The 13,913-nt window shown below is 37.0% G+C and overlaps 1 long non-coding RNA gene across 1 annotated transcript; it reads left to right on the top strand.

Annotated features, from left to right (window-relative positions):
• Positions 1-10,318: 10,318 nt before the first annotated feature.
• On the top strand, positions 10,319-12,552 carry LOC104088834 (uncharacterized). The gene is made up of 2 exons (XR_011411155.1): positions 10,319-10,477; positions 11,845-12,552. It is a non-coding gene; the product is annotated as an uncharacterized lncRNA (long non-coding RNA).
• Positions 12,553-13,913: the final 1,361 nt, after the last annotated feature.

Genomic DNA, 13,913 nt, shown 5'->3' with positions numbered 1-13,913 from the left:
AAACTCCAAAAATTCAACTTTCGCCATTTCAAGCCTAAATGAGCTACGGACCTCCAAAACACAATCCGGACACGCTCCTAAACCCAAAATCACCTAACAGAGCTAATGGAACCGACAGAATTCCATTCCGGAGTCGTCTTCACATAGTTCTGGCTTCGGTCCAAATCCTAAGGCTTAAGCTCTCATTTAGGGACTAAGTGTCGCAAAATACTCCGAAACTCAAAACCAATCATCCCGGCAAGTCACAATAGCAGAAAAAGATTTGGGGAAAGCAGTTAATAGGGGATCGGGGCTATTACTCTCAAAACGACTGGCCGGGTCGTTATACTAGGTGGTGGTGCAAGTATGTAAGACACCTTTCCAACTCTTTCAAGAATCTCAAAAGGCCCAATATACCTAGGGCTCAACTTGCCCTTCTTCCTGAACCTCATCACACCCTTCATAGGCGAAACCAGGAGCACGAACCGCTCACTAACCATGAATGCAACATTATGAACCTTCCGATCTGCATAACTCTTCTGTCTAGATTGTGCTGTACGAAGTCGACCTTGAATCAATTTAAACTTTTCCAAGGCATCCTGAACCAAGTCTGTACCCAATAGCCTAGCCTCGCCCGGTTCGAACCAACCCACTGGAGACCGGCACCGCCTACCATACAAAGCCTCATACAGAGCCATCTGAATGCTCGATTGGTAATTGTTGTTTTAAGCAAACTCCGCAAGTGGTAAGAACTGGTCCCAAGCACCCCCAAAATCTATCACACACGCATGAAGCATATCCTCTAGTATCTGAATAGTGCGTTTGGACTGCCCGTCCGTCTGAGGGTAAAATGATGTACTCAACTCTACCCGAGTACCCAACTCACGCTGTACTACCCTCCAGAACCATGATGCAAACTGCGTACCCCGGTCAGAGATGATAGATACAGGTACGCCGTGAAGTCTGACAATCTCGCGAATATTGATTCAAGCCAACTGCTCGGAAGAGTAGGTAGTCATCACATGAACGAAATGAGCTGACTTGGTCAGCCTATCCACAATAACCCAAACTACATCAAACTTCCACCGAGTCCGTGGAAGTCCAACAACGAAATCCATAGTGATTCGCTCCCATTTCCACTCCGGAATCTCTAACTTCTGAAGCAACCCACCTGGCCGCTGATGCTCATACTTTACCCGCTAACAATTTAGGCACCGAGCTACATATTTCACTATGTCTTTCTTTATCCTCCTCCACCAGTAATGTTGCCTCAAGTCCTGATGCATCTTCGCGGCATCCGGATAAAAGGAGTACCGTGAACTGTGAGCCTCCTGGAGAATCAACTCACACAAACCATCTACATTAGGCACACATAGCCTGCCCTACATTCGTAATACATCATCATCTCCAATAGTGACTTCCTTGGCATCACTGTGCTGAACTGTGTCCTTAAGGACAAGCAGATGGGAATAATCATACTAACGCTCCCTGATATGATCATAAAGAGAAACCACAAAAGCCAAAACTCGGCTCGGCTCAGAAACATCCAGTCTAATAAACTGATTGGCCAAGGCCTGAACATCCAAGGCTAAAGGCCTTTCTGCTACCGGTAAATATGCTAAGCTGCCCAAACTCTTGGTCTTACGACTCAAGGCATCGGCTACTACATTGGCCTTTCCAGGATGATAAAGAATGGCAATATCATAATCCTTAAGCAACTCTAACCATCTCCGCTGCCGCAAATTAAGATCCTTCTATTTAAACAGATGTTGTAGACTCCAGTGATCGGTGTAGACCTCACAATGGACACCGTACAAATAATGCCGCCAAATCTTCAAGGCATGAACAATAGCTGCTAACTCAAGGTCGTGGACCGGATAATTCTTCTTATGTACCTTTAACTGTGTGGACGCGTAGGCAATCACCCTACCGTCTTGCATCAGCATTACGCCGAGACTAATATGCAACGCATCACAATACACGGTATAAGACCCTGAGCCTATAGGTAATACCAATACTAGGGATGTAGTCAAAGCTGTCTTGAGATTTTGGAAGCTCCCCTCACATTCCTCGGTCCACATGAACGGAGCACCCTTCTGGGCCAATTTGATCATAGATGCAGCAATAGAAGAGAAAACCTCTACAAATAGGCGATAATACCCTGAAAACCAAGGAAACTCCGGATTTCCGTAGCTGAGGATAGTCTGGACCAACTCTGCACTGCTTTAATCTTCTTCGGATCTACCTTGATCCCTTCGCATGAAACTATGTGACCCAAAATTCCCACTGAATCAAGCCAAAATTCACACTTTGAAAATTTTGCATATAACTTCTTTTCTCTTAAAGTCTGAAGCACAGTCCTCATGATCTTCCCAACTCTGGGAATACACCAGAATGTCGTCAATAAACACAATGACGAAAGAATCAAGATAGGGCTGAAATACACTATTCATTAAGTGCATAAATGTTGTTGGGGCGTTGGTTAGCCCAAATGACATCACAATGAACTCGTAATGACCCTACCAAGTCTTGAAAGCAGTCTTCGGGATATTTGGCTCCCGAATCTTCAACTGATAATAGCCTGAACGTAAGTCGATCTTAGAGAACACTCTGGCACCTTGAAGCTGATCAAATAGGTCATCGATACATGGCAATGGATACCTGTTCTTCACTGTAACCTTGTTCAGCCGGCGGTAATTAATACATATCTTTATAGAACCATCCTTCTTCTTTACAAATAAGACAGGAACACCCTAAGGCAATACACTGGGCTGAATGAAGCCCTTATCAAGCAACTCCTGTAACTGTTCTTTTAATTCTTTTAACTCTGCTGGGGCCATACGATATGGTGGAATAGAAATGAGCTAAGTGCCCGATAACAAATTAATGCCAAAGTCAATATCCCTGTCGGGTGGCATACTTGGAAGATCCACTGGAAATACATCAGGAAAATCCCTTACTACAAAAAATGACTTCACGATAGAAGTATCAATACTAACATCTCTCACATAGTCCAAATACGCATCACACCCCTTCTCAACCATTCGTTGAGCTTTAAGAAATGAAATAAACCTGTTAGGAACATGTTCCGAGGTACCTCTCCACTCTAGCCGCGGTAGACCTAGCATAGCTAACGTCACCGTCTTGGCGTAACAATCAAGAATAGCGTGATAGGGCAACAACTAGTACATGCCCAAAATAAAATTGAAATCCACCATACTAAGCAACAATAAATCAGCTCTGGTCTCAAAACCACTGATAATAATTAAACACGAATGATACACGCGGTCCACAATAATAGATTCACCCACGGGTGTAAATATATAAATAGAAGAACTCAAGGAATCACGGGTTACGCTCAAATACGGGGCAAAATAAGATGACACATAAGAATAAGTGGAGCCTGGATCAAATAAGACTGATGCATCTCTATGACAAATATGAATAATACTTGTGATAACAGAATCGGATGCAACAGCCTCTGTCCTAGTAGGAAGGGCATAATATCTGGCATGGTCTCCCCCTCTAGGGAGACCTCTACCTGTCCGACCTCCACCTCTGGCTGGCTGTGCAGGTGGAGTGGCAACTGGTGCAGTAATCATGGCATGAGAAGCCTGAGGGCCCTGTGGAATGGGTGGGGCCTGAGAAATCTGTGGAGGTGCACCCCTCCTAAATCTGGGGCAATCTCTCATGATATGATGAGTGTCACCACACTCAAAATAAGCCCTCAGAGGACATGGCTACTGGGGCTGGCTCGGGCCTGATCAACTAGACTACCTACTGAAAGCACCCCATACAGGAGGTACAGTAGACACTGGCGGTGCATAATATGGAACCTGAGGTCTGGGAGTAGCCGGAATACCACTGGATGCTGGAAGTGCTGAATGAATAGGATGACTTACATAACCTTTACCATGACGGGCTGTAACTAGGGCACGAGAATTATTATATATGCCAGAATCTCGGGGTCTCTTAGCTTCCTTCTCTTCCCTCTCCCGAGTCTGCATACCTTCCAATCTCCTAGCAATTGACACCACCCGTTGGTATGTGATGTCCATCTCTAGCTCTCGGGCCATACTGAATCTGATACTAAGGTGGAGACCCTTAATAAATCTACGAACCCGCTCTCGAACAGTAGAAACTAAGGCTGGCGCATGCCTAGCCAACTCACTAAATCGGATCGCATACTTTGACACGGTCATAGAACCCTGGTGCAGCTGCTCAAAATCTGCGCGCCATGCATCTCTAAGACTTTGAGGAACATACTCCCTTAAGAACATATCTGAAACTTGAGTCCAAGTGAGTGAAGATGCCTCAGCAGGACTATCCAACTCATATGCTCGCCACCACTGGTAGGTTGCTCCTCTAAACTGGAATTCCGTGAAAGAAACCTCACTGGAATCCACAATACCCATATTATGAAGGATACAATGACATTCCTCCAGAAAACCCTGAGCATCCTCTGAAGCTAAAACGTTGAAAGTGGGAGGGTGGTACTTCTTGTACCTCTCGAGCCTGAGCTGCCCCCCTCCTCCATGAAACTGTTGTCCTAATATCAAGCCGAACTAGGACAACTAGCTGCACTGGTATAACCTCTTGGGCATGGTCAACTTGGGCCCGTCGCTCTGGAGTACGGGCGGCGGGAGTCTATACTCCTCCCCCAGCCTGAGATGTGGCAGGAGCAAGTGGAATTAACCCCGCTTGAGCTATAGTGCCAAACATGCTCAAAAACTAGGCAAGAGTCTCCTAAAGTGCAGGAGTAGTAACATGCGTCTCAGGTGCCTGCTCTCCAATTGGAGCTACTGGTGGCTCTGGTGCAGCAGCTCGTGCAGGTGCTCTAGCCACACCACATGGTTTTACTCGGCCTCTGGCTCGGCCTCTGCCCCGACCCCGGCCTCTTGCAGCTCCAACAGGGGGCACGGGTGTCTGATCATCGGATCCAGTTGTGCTTGTCCTCACCATTTGTGAGAGAATAGAAAGATAATGGTTTAGAACTTTGAAGTCAACAATTGCGCACGATAAGGAATCAAAGAAGTGGATATTTTCCTAACAGTTCCATAGCCTCCCGAAGATAAGTACATATATCTCCGTACCAATCCGCAAGACTCTACTAAACCTGCTTGTGACTCATAACACCTATGAACCTATAACTCTGATACCAACTTGTCACGACCCCAAATTCCCTCCGTAAGAAGTCGTGATGGCACCTAGTCGCTAATATTAGGTAAGCCTATCAATGCGGAATAACAATAGAAATCTGAAATAAATAATCTTCAAATTCACATAATTACAACTCCTAAAATCCGGTAGAAATAAGTCACAAGCTTCTAAGAATTTATCCTCAATGTCTCTATATATCAAGGTTTAAGAAAAATATAGAAGCAACATGATAATGACATAAGGGGACTCCCGAGTCTGCGGACACTAGCAAATATACCTCGAAATCTTCGTACACATATAACTCATTGATGTCTGGACTGGTAAGATGTATATGGATCTGCACAAAAAGATATGCAGAAGCGTAGTATGAGTACACCACAACGGTACCCAGTAAGTGCCAAGCCTAACCTCGATAGAGTAGTGACGAGGTCAGGTCAGACCCTACTGGAAAATAAATAATGACATGGTAAAATATTTAACAATATAATAAGATTAAATGACAATGGAAATGAATCAAGTAGTATGTCACTATTTAATTACACCAAATAATGGTAATTAATACCTCGTGGAAACAAAACAGAATTCATTTCAACTTTAAGAAAATCACAACAATAACCAAACGCAATTGCGGCCATAAATCAATATCAACAAGGGCACTCCCGAGGTAACGCCTCGTTGTACCAAGTCATAAATAAGTTCACAATATCTTATTTCCTTATATCACTACTGGAGCCTTGACATTTAATTTTAAAGAAAATATTTTTTCCCGAAATAACATCCCGCATTGTAGCCACCCTTATCACACCGCATGACTTCTAGTAGTTTCTCCTACTAGCCACGCGTATCAAGCCACACTTATCACACCGCATGACTTCTAGTAGTTTTCCCTACTAGCCACGCGTATCAAGCCACCCTTATCTCAGCGCATGCGTTTCAACACCCAAACCTTATACCACCACATGCGTAACAATATCACAATATATCATAATTTGCACCTCAAGTGCCCAAATATTTTAATTTGCCAAAATAAATCTACAACAATATTTTTCCATAATAAAGAACTCACGAATCATGCCAAAATAATTCACGATAATATTTTTCCACAATAAAGAGCTCACGGCTCCATCACAATTAGTACGAAAATCTCACAAAATATTCAACAAATATAATAATTCACAAATTTACTACCTTGTTTTAACTATCAAATTTTTAAATGTAAAATACTTTATTTTTTAATAATATTTAAAATTAAAAAAATTTCACCTTCAAATAATTAACCGAATAAAAGAAATCAAGTTTCAGCTAACAGGTAAAAACAATTAGCAGGAGAAGGTCAAGCAAATTTAAAGTATATAAATCAAATCAATGATGAAGAATATAACAAAATAAAATAATTTCATTAATGCGCAACAACGATCTACATAATTTAAAAACATAATTTTTCATATTTAGCCCGTGTATACACTCGTCACCTTGTGTACAGGATTTTCAACACATTAAAATTATCACATCAATACCAATCCTAAGGAAATTTTTTTCCACACAAAGTTAGACAAGTCACTTACCTCGACTTGCTCCAATTTAATCAAGTAGTATGACTTTTCCTCGACTTTCCGACTCCGATCGACTCATATCTAGTCATAATTAATTCGATATAGTCAACAAAAATTACATAATCAATTCCATAAGAAAATACTATATTTTTTAATAAAATCTGAAATTTACTCAAAAATCGCTTGTGGGGCCCACATCTCGGAATCCGGCGAAAGTTACGAAATATGAACGCCCATTCAACCACGAGTCCAACCATACATTTTTACTAAAATTCGACATCAACTTGACCTCCAAATCTCAAATTCTCATTTTGAAATCCCTAGGCCCAAATCCTCTAATTTCACCTCAAAAACATGTAATCTATTAGAAATATTCAATAATAATCCAATATAATTGACTAACAATAATCACATGTGACTTACCTTAAGTTTCTTAATGAATTCTCTTTGAAAAATCGCCCAAAATCGTGTTGAAAATGTCCAAAATGACAAAAATGTTGGAACCCCTCTGTTTTGCAATCTGTCAGAGCATTCGCACCTGCGATGCACGTGACCGCATCTGTGCTTTCGCAAATGCTAAGGCCTCCCTCGCTTCTGCGGCTAGCTTCGCTTCTGCGATCCCTCGTCCGCATCTGCGGTCCCACATATGCGGTATTTTCCTTCGCATCTGCGGCCGCTGCTCCACTCCTCCTTTTTCCGCTTCTGCGCTCCCACGCTCACTTCTGCGAGCCGAATTTCGCAGGTGCAGTTGTATCAGTAGACAACAAGAAGTTTCAATTGTTCTAAGTCCAAATTTGATCCGTTAACCATCCGCAACACGCCCGAGCCCCTCGAGACCTCAACCCAAATATATCAACAAATCCTAATGCATCATACGAACTTAGTCGAGTCTTCAAATCACATCCAACAACACTAAAACACGAATCACACATAGATTCAAGCCTAATGAACTTTGAAACTTTCAATTTCTACAAACGACGTCTGAACCTATCAAATGAAGTCCGATTGACCTCAAATTTTGCACGCAAGTCATAAATGACATAACAGAGCTATGAAAATTTTTAGAACTGGATTCCGACCGCGATATCAAAAAGTCAACTCCCCGGTCAAACTTCCAAACTTAAATTCTTATTTTAGCCATTTCAAGTCTAATTTAACTACGGGCCTCCAAATAATTTTTCGGACATGCTCCTAAGTCCAAAATCACCATATGGAGCTATTGGAATCATCAAAATTTTATTCCGTGATTGTTTACACATCGGTCGACATCCAGCCTACCTTTTTCAACTTAAGTTTTAAACTTTAGAACTAAGTGTTCCACTTTATTCTAAAAATCTCATCGGACCCGAACCAATTGCCCCAGCAAGTCATATAACAGTTATAAAGTACAGAATGAGCATTAAATAGGGAAACGAGGCTACAACTTTTAAAACGACTGGATGGGTCGTTACATGCCAATAGGAATTTATCCACGTGGCTTTGCGGATACGAGTAATTATTTCGTCCAAGGTCAGACCCATTCATTTTTCCTTTTCGGATAAATTTTTTTTAATTGTCGTTTACATATGCTTTATTATTTTAAAAAAGATTCTCTATGCATAATCATATGCTGCATGTGAAAGTAAGGAATTTGACGAAAAATAAATGGATGATTCCCTTGCGCATAAATGGCCGATAATGATAAAATAAAACAGACTTACAATTTTAACCTCCATTGAAGATAATTCATCAATGTTAATAAGATATTTCAGTATCAAATAGCTATCGTTAATTACTGAACAATAATTCTATCATAAAATATAAACATATCTCTCCAATTTAAAATATTGATCGACTTTTTTTATCATTAAAAATAGATTTCACATTAAATAATAATTTTTCTAATATAAAGAGTTAAGAAAGAACTGATATTTTAGGCTCAATAAACAAGAAACTCTTGATCCCTTACTTTTCCGATTCTTTTAATATCTTTAATATATTTTATAACTCAAATCTATTTTAATAATATATGTTTGTATGATTTAAAAAAAAAATTATATTTATTGGTATGAGGTACACGTGCAAAGCGCGTACCCTAAAACTAGTACTATATTAAAAACACGAACACTCTTAGCGAAATTTAATTCGCCCTTTTTACCCTTTAAGAATAGAGTTCTCACTTGACAAAATAGTCATTTTAATTATTGTTTTAATATTTAAAATAGTCATTTAATATTACTAGAAATCTTTCCTTATTTAAAATATATAAGACTCTTAATATTTAGAACTTTAAACGTAATAAAATTTTTACCTTATTTAAATTATTTCCTCATTTGAATTAACATACTTTTCATATTGAGATAATATAAATTATATTTTTTGATGGGCGTGGAACTCACTTGAGGGACAAAGAGTAGGTTTATTATTCAAAATTTCGAATCAAAAGATCCAAAAGCAATTAGTTATGTATTTTATTTTGAATTTAATTTTGATAGAATTAGTTTTGAAATTTTTAAAAAGAATTCCTTGATTTTAAATTTTTGTTGTCATACTTCGTGTATATTCTGACTCATGATTATATTTAATTATTAATATAACTATGAAACTCTGTGAAAAATATCAGTATTAATAGTAAGATTCTCATGATAAAGCCATCGAAATAATAAAAGAGATCGTATGTCAGCAAAATTATTCGTGAAGAGGTAATATCCAATCTGTTGAATTCAAGTACCATCACTAAATATTATCAATGAATAGCTTTTAATTAGTTAACTATAATTCGCTCTTATAATTCAAAATATTAAAATTATATGCAGATAAAAATAGATATTACAAACACTATTATAATAGTTTATCTGAATGCACATTGCATGAAATGTTAATATAATTTTTATACCTTTTGAGAATTATATTGCATAACGATACCTTCATGTTAGTTAAAATAATAATAATAATAATAATAATAATAATAATAAATATTAATTTTTTACCTTAATTTTTATGACAATCATTTTATTTTTTTTCAGAAACACATGTAGTTGGGTTTAAACAATACCCATCCGATAAAAGTGTTCGTATGATAGTTAAACCTAATAATATGGAGTCTTGGTTTTTATTTTTTGTATTGTTCAGTTTGTTTTCCAGTAAGGAATAAGACGAAATTATATTATGTATTTGAGCAAATAGAATTTATTCTTTAAAGACATGAAGAATATAATATTGCTACAAGATATATTTGAGTACGAGTTAGCATATTATCTGTCATGTCGAGCAACTAAAGCAAATGCACAATTTATATGTCAAAATCATGATAAGACATTAGAATATTGTTACAAGATATATTTGAGTACAAGTTAGCATATTATCTGTCGTGTTTTCCTTTTATACTTCTCTTAAGAAAATATTAAATACGAGAGATTTTTGATTGTTTTACTCTTATTTATGTCTTAGATATAATTTCTTTTTATTTAATATTTATTCATAATTGAGATATTTGCAGTCTTCGAGAATAATTAATATCAAGGAAAAAATAGAAAAAAATAATTAATTTAATCTTGAACATCTAAAATGTCAAATAAAATAATTTGAGAAAACTATTTTTAGAAATTAAGACGGATAATTTGAGACAGGGAAAGTGCATTTTTTTAATTGATTCTTGCTGACCTTGTTTTGCTCCCTTTTTGTCTTAAATTTAAATGGAGTGACAAAGATTCTTACCTTTCCCAAATTCATCTCTCCCGTAAAAGAGAAAACCCTCCCCTGCTGCTCACCGATAACCACTTCATCTTCAGTCCTTCACTGTAACTGTAAGTCTCTCTCTTGTTTATTTTCTGCTGCTATTTCTTTCTCTTTTTGTTTATTTGAAAATTTTGGTATTTGGGTTTCTCTGAAAATCTAAACTTTCTGCAGGTAAATTATAGACTATTAGTATCCTTTTTATTTTCCTTTATTCAATTCAAATTTGATTTTTCTTTTATTTTTGCGATTTTTTATTAATGCTTTATTGTGTTAATCCGAAGATTGTTCTGTTGTATCTCTGAAATGATTATATTTGTGTTAGCCTTTTTTTGTTATTTTTGTTTAAATGTGTGCTAGAGCGGTCTTTCATGGTCAAAATAAGCTTTTTGTTGCTTTATGTTTGTTGTTGATGGTGTTCATTTGAAGTTTAATTTTTCAAGCTTTATTCAAATTTCTACTGAAAATATGTATGACATCCGAGTTGGATTGACTTGGAGGAAAGTGTTTCTAGTCCTTGTAAATTAGTGTTATCAAAGGCAAAAAAATGCAAAAAAGCTCTAAGGTCTTTGGGGGCTTTAAGCGCAAATGAAGCATGTACTTTAATGAAGAAAGGCGCAATTGGAGAAAAGCTACAAATATTAATGCGTAGTCCAAGGCTAATATCTATAAGCATGAGAATACCAAATATATGGACCAAGAAATTGAAGAAAATTTACGATAAAGTGAAATATCAACTGTTTAGTGCTGCGTCTTCCGGATTACGCTCGTTAGCAAGGAAAAGTATACCTTAGAGCGTTGATGACAACACTGAAGCGTCCGTTAAGCGAGGCGAAACGCTCAATATGATGCCTATGATTCAATTAGTACCCTAGTGTAACTACCATTTTGACATGTAAGACTATTTGGGAACTTAATTTTGGTCGTTAAATAAAGAGTTTAAGCTATATATGCTTATAGTTTTTACACAATCAGCGGAATCTGACTAGTTATAGCAAGTTATATCATGTTTGATATGAAATGTTGTCTGTTATTGTAGGTCGACTTAACCTATAACCTAATAGTGTAAAATTGTTTTTAACTTTGAAACCGTGCATACAGAACATAAACTTATAAAAATTAAAATTAGGTTTAAACTTCTCTTCGAGCTCCCTCCTGCAGTCTTGGACCTTTTTATCAGCTTCACTCTTGGACTAGATATTGTTTTTATTAAATCAATAGGGATGCATTCAATATTGAAAACTGTAATTCAACCACCAAAACTAAATTGAAAGAGAGAAACTAGGCATCAGACTCCTATTTTGAGATAGAAGAACGAATGTACCAACGAGTGACAATAAAAAGGATCCGAGTGCTAATATATCTGACTCAAAAACTTTTAGAAGTTGTAATTGACTACTCTATTTGTATATAACTTGATTTTTCAACTACTACGCAGAAAGAAGAGAGAATATGGATATGATCAAAGTTGGCCCAGCGGGAGGAAATTGTGGAACCATTTGGGATGAAAAGGGACGAGACCAAGTTGGTGGGATTATTGTTTCCTACAGCAAAGACAAAGTTCTGTCACTTCAGTTCTTTTTCCATGAAAATGGCAACTTAGTTCAGTCAAACAAGCATGGTGTTGATCAATGTCAAAACTTTTATGCAGTTGTCTTTGATTATCCATCAGAGTTTCTTACTTCCTTAAGTGGTTCCTACATATACACGGGGTACGCTACAGTTTTGGAAACTATAAAATTTTGCACCAACAAGGGTTCCTATGGACCATTTGGGCGTACCCTGCCTTCAAATGGTGCCATGAACTTCAACTTTGAGATAGGAAATCATCGTTTTTTTGGTGGTTTTCATGGCCACAACAATAGCTGTGGCGTTGAGAGTATTGGGATATATGTGAAGCCCATCATACCCTCCATGAAAAAATTGAGAATCCAGAAGTGAAGGTTGAAAAGGGAAGAAGATTAACTCATGATATAAACTCACCTTCTGGTAATTAATTTCCAACTGAAATAATTAGTCTTATTTAATTACTCTCTGCTTATTTGGTTTTACCTTTGCACTATTGATCTACTGATTGGTGCATGGTTATTATGTAAGGATTATCTTTTAAGTATTTTATTAAAAAAGTTAAGATGGTAAAGCCCCATCCTCTATGTCAGTGAGGTACATCACCTGCAATTTTGATTGCAGAATGTCATCTCCATGTTTCGATAAAAACTGTCCTCAAGATCTTTTAATTTAGTCAATTCTGTTGTAATGCTAAGCCCTTTTGGTTTAGGTATCAAATTCTATGGGAGAGCTCTCCCATATTCAGTTTGAGCTGTTTTAGTGGGCGTTTAGACATAAGAATTGTAAAATTTCGAAAATATAAGTTTTTTTTCAAGATAAAATGATATTTGAAAATTAAAGTTGTGTTTGGACATGAATATAACTTTGGGATGTTTTTGTATTTTTGTGAGTGATATGAAGTGAAAATTTTGAAAAATAGCTTTTTGGAATTTTTTTTCAATTTTTTTTAAAATTTATTTTCAAGTAAAAATCGAAAATTTCATAGCCAAACACTGATTTCGAAAAATAATGGAAAAAGTTTCGAAAAAAAGGAAATTTGTTTTACGGCCAAAGAGCCCTTAGATCCTCCGCAGTTGGACTAATCTAATATATATATGTGTGTGTGTGTTCAATTTCAAATCTTGACATAATGTTCTATTCCATTTTCAAATTTCTAAAATGGCTAAATTTGTGTAAACTAGTGAAAGAAAAATGTTCTAATAGCATCTATTCCCAGATTCCCAATCTTAGCCCATTCACTCCTAAGATATTCCTTTTTTTTTTGGAGCAAAAGGACCGAAAATCTTTAAAATAAGCTTTTAAAATTCTCTAGATGCTTCCTCCTGCAGTCTTGGGGGTACATAATGATATTAATTATCAAAAGAAGAATTTAAGATAATGAAAACTGAAATTCATTGAACTTCCAAAATTAAAGTGAAAAAGAAACAAAGCGTCAAAGTACTCCTATTATTTCGAGATATATAGAAGAACAAAAGTCCTAACGTGTGACAAATGAAAAGGCTCTGAGTGCTAATTAATACGACTCAAAAACTTCTTAAGTAGGAGTTGAAACTCTTCTATATATATAACTTGATCTTATATATGAACATAAAAAGTACTACAAGATCTTCCAACTATTCCAATTCAGATATTATTACAAGAGAATATGGATATGATCAAAGTTAGCCCAGTGGGAAAATGTGGTAGACACATTTGGGACGAAAAGGGACGTGACCAAATTGCTGGAATTTTTATTTCCTACGCCGAAGACATAGTTTTTTCACTTCAGTTCATGTTCTATGAGAATGGCGACTTAATTATGCCTGGAAAACATGGTAGTAGATCCCATAATCAGCGCGGAGACTATTGCGCAATTGTCTTTGATTATCCATCAGAATTTCTTATTTCGATCGGTGGTTCCTTCGAACAAATGAATAAAAAGCTTACAGTTTTGAGTTC

Source organism: Nicotiana tomentosiformis, chromosome 9, assembly GCF_000390325.3.
Source record: "Nicotiana tomentosiformis chromosome 9, ASM39032v3, whole genome shotgun sequence".
NCBI lineage: Eukaryota > Viridiplantae > Streptophyta > Magnoliopsida > Solanales > Solanaceae > Nicotiana > Nicotiana tomentosiformis.
Note: the sequence above shows the minus strand (reverse complement) of the source record. Positions and strands in the feature narration are given on the sequence as shown.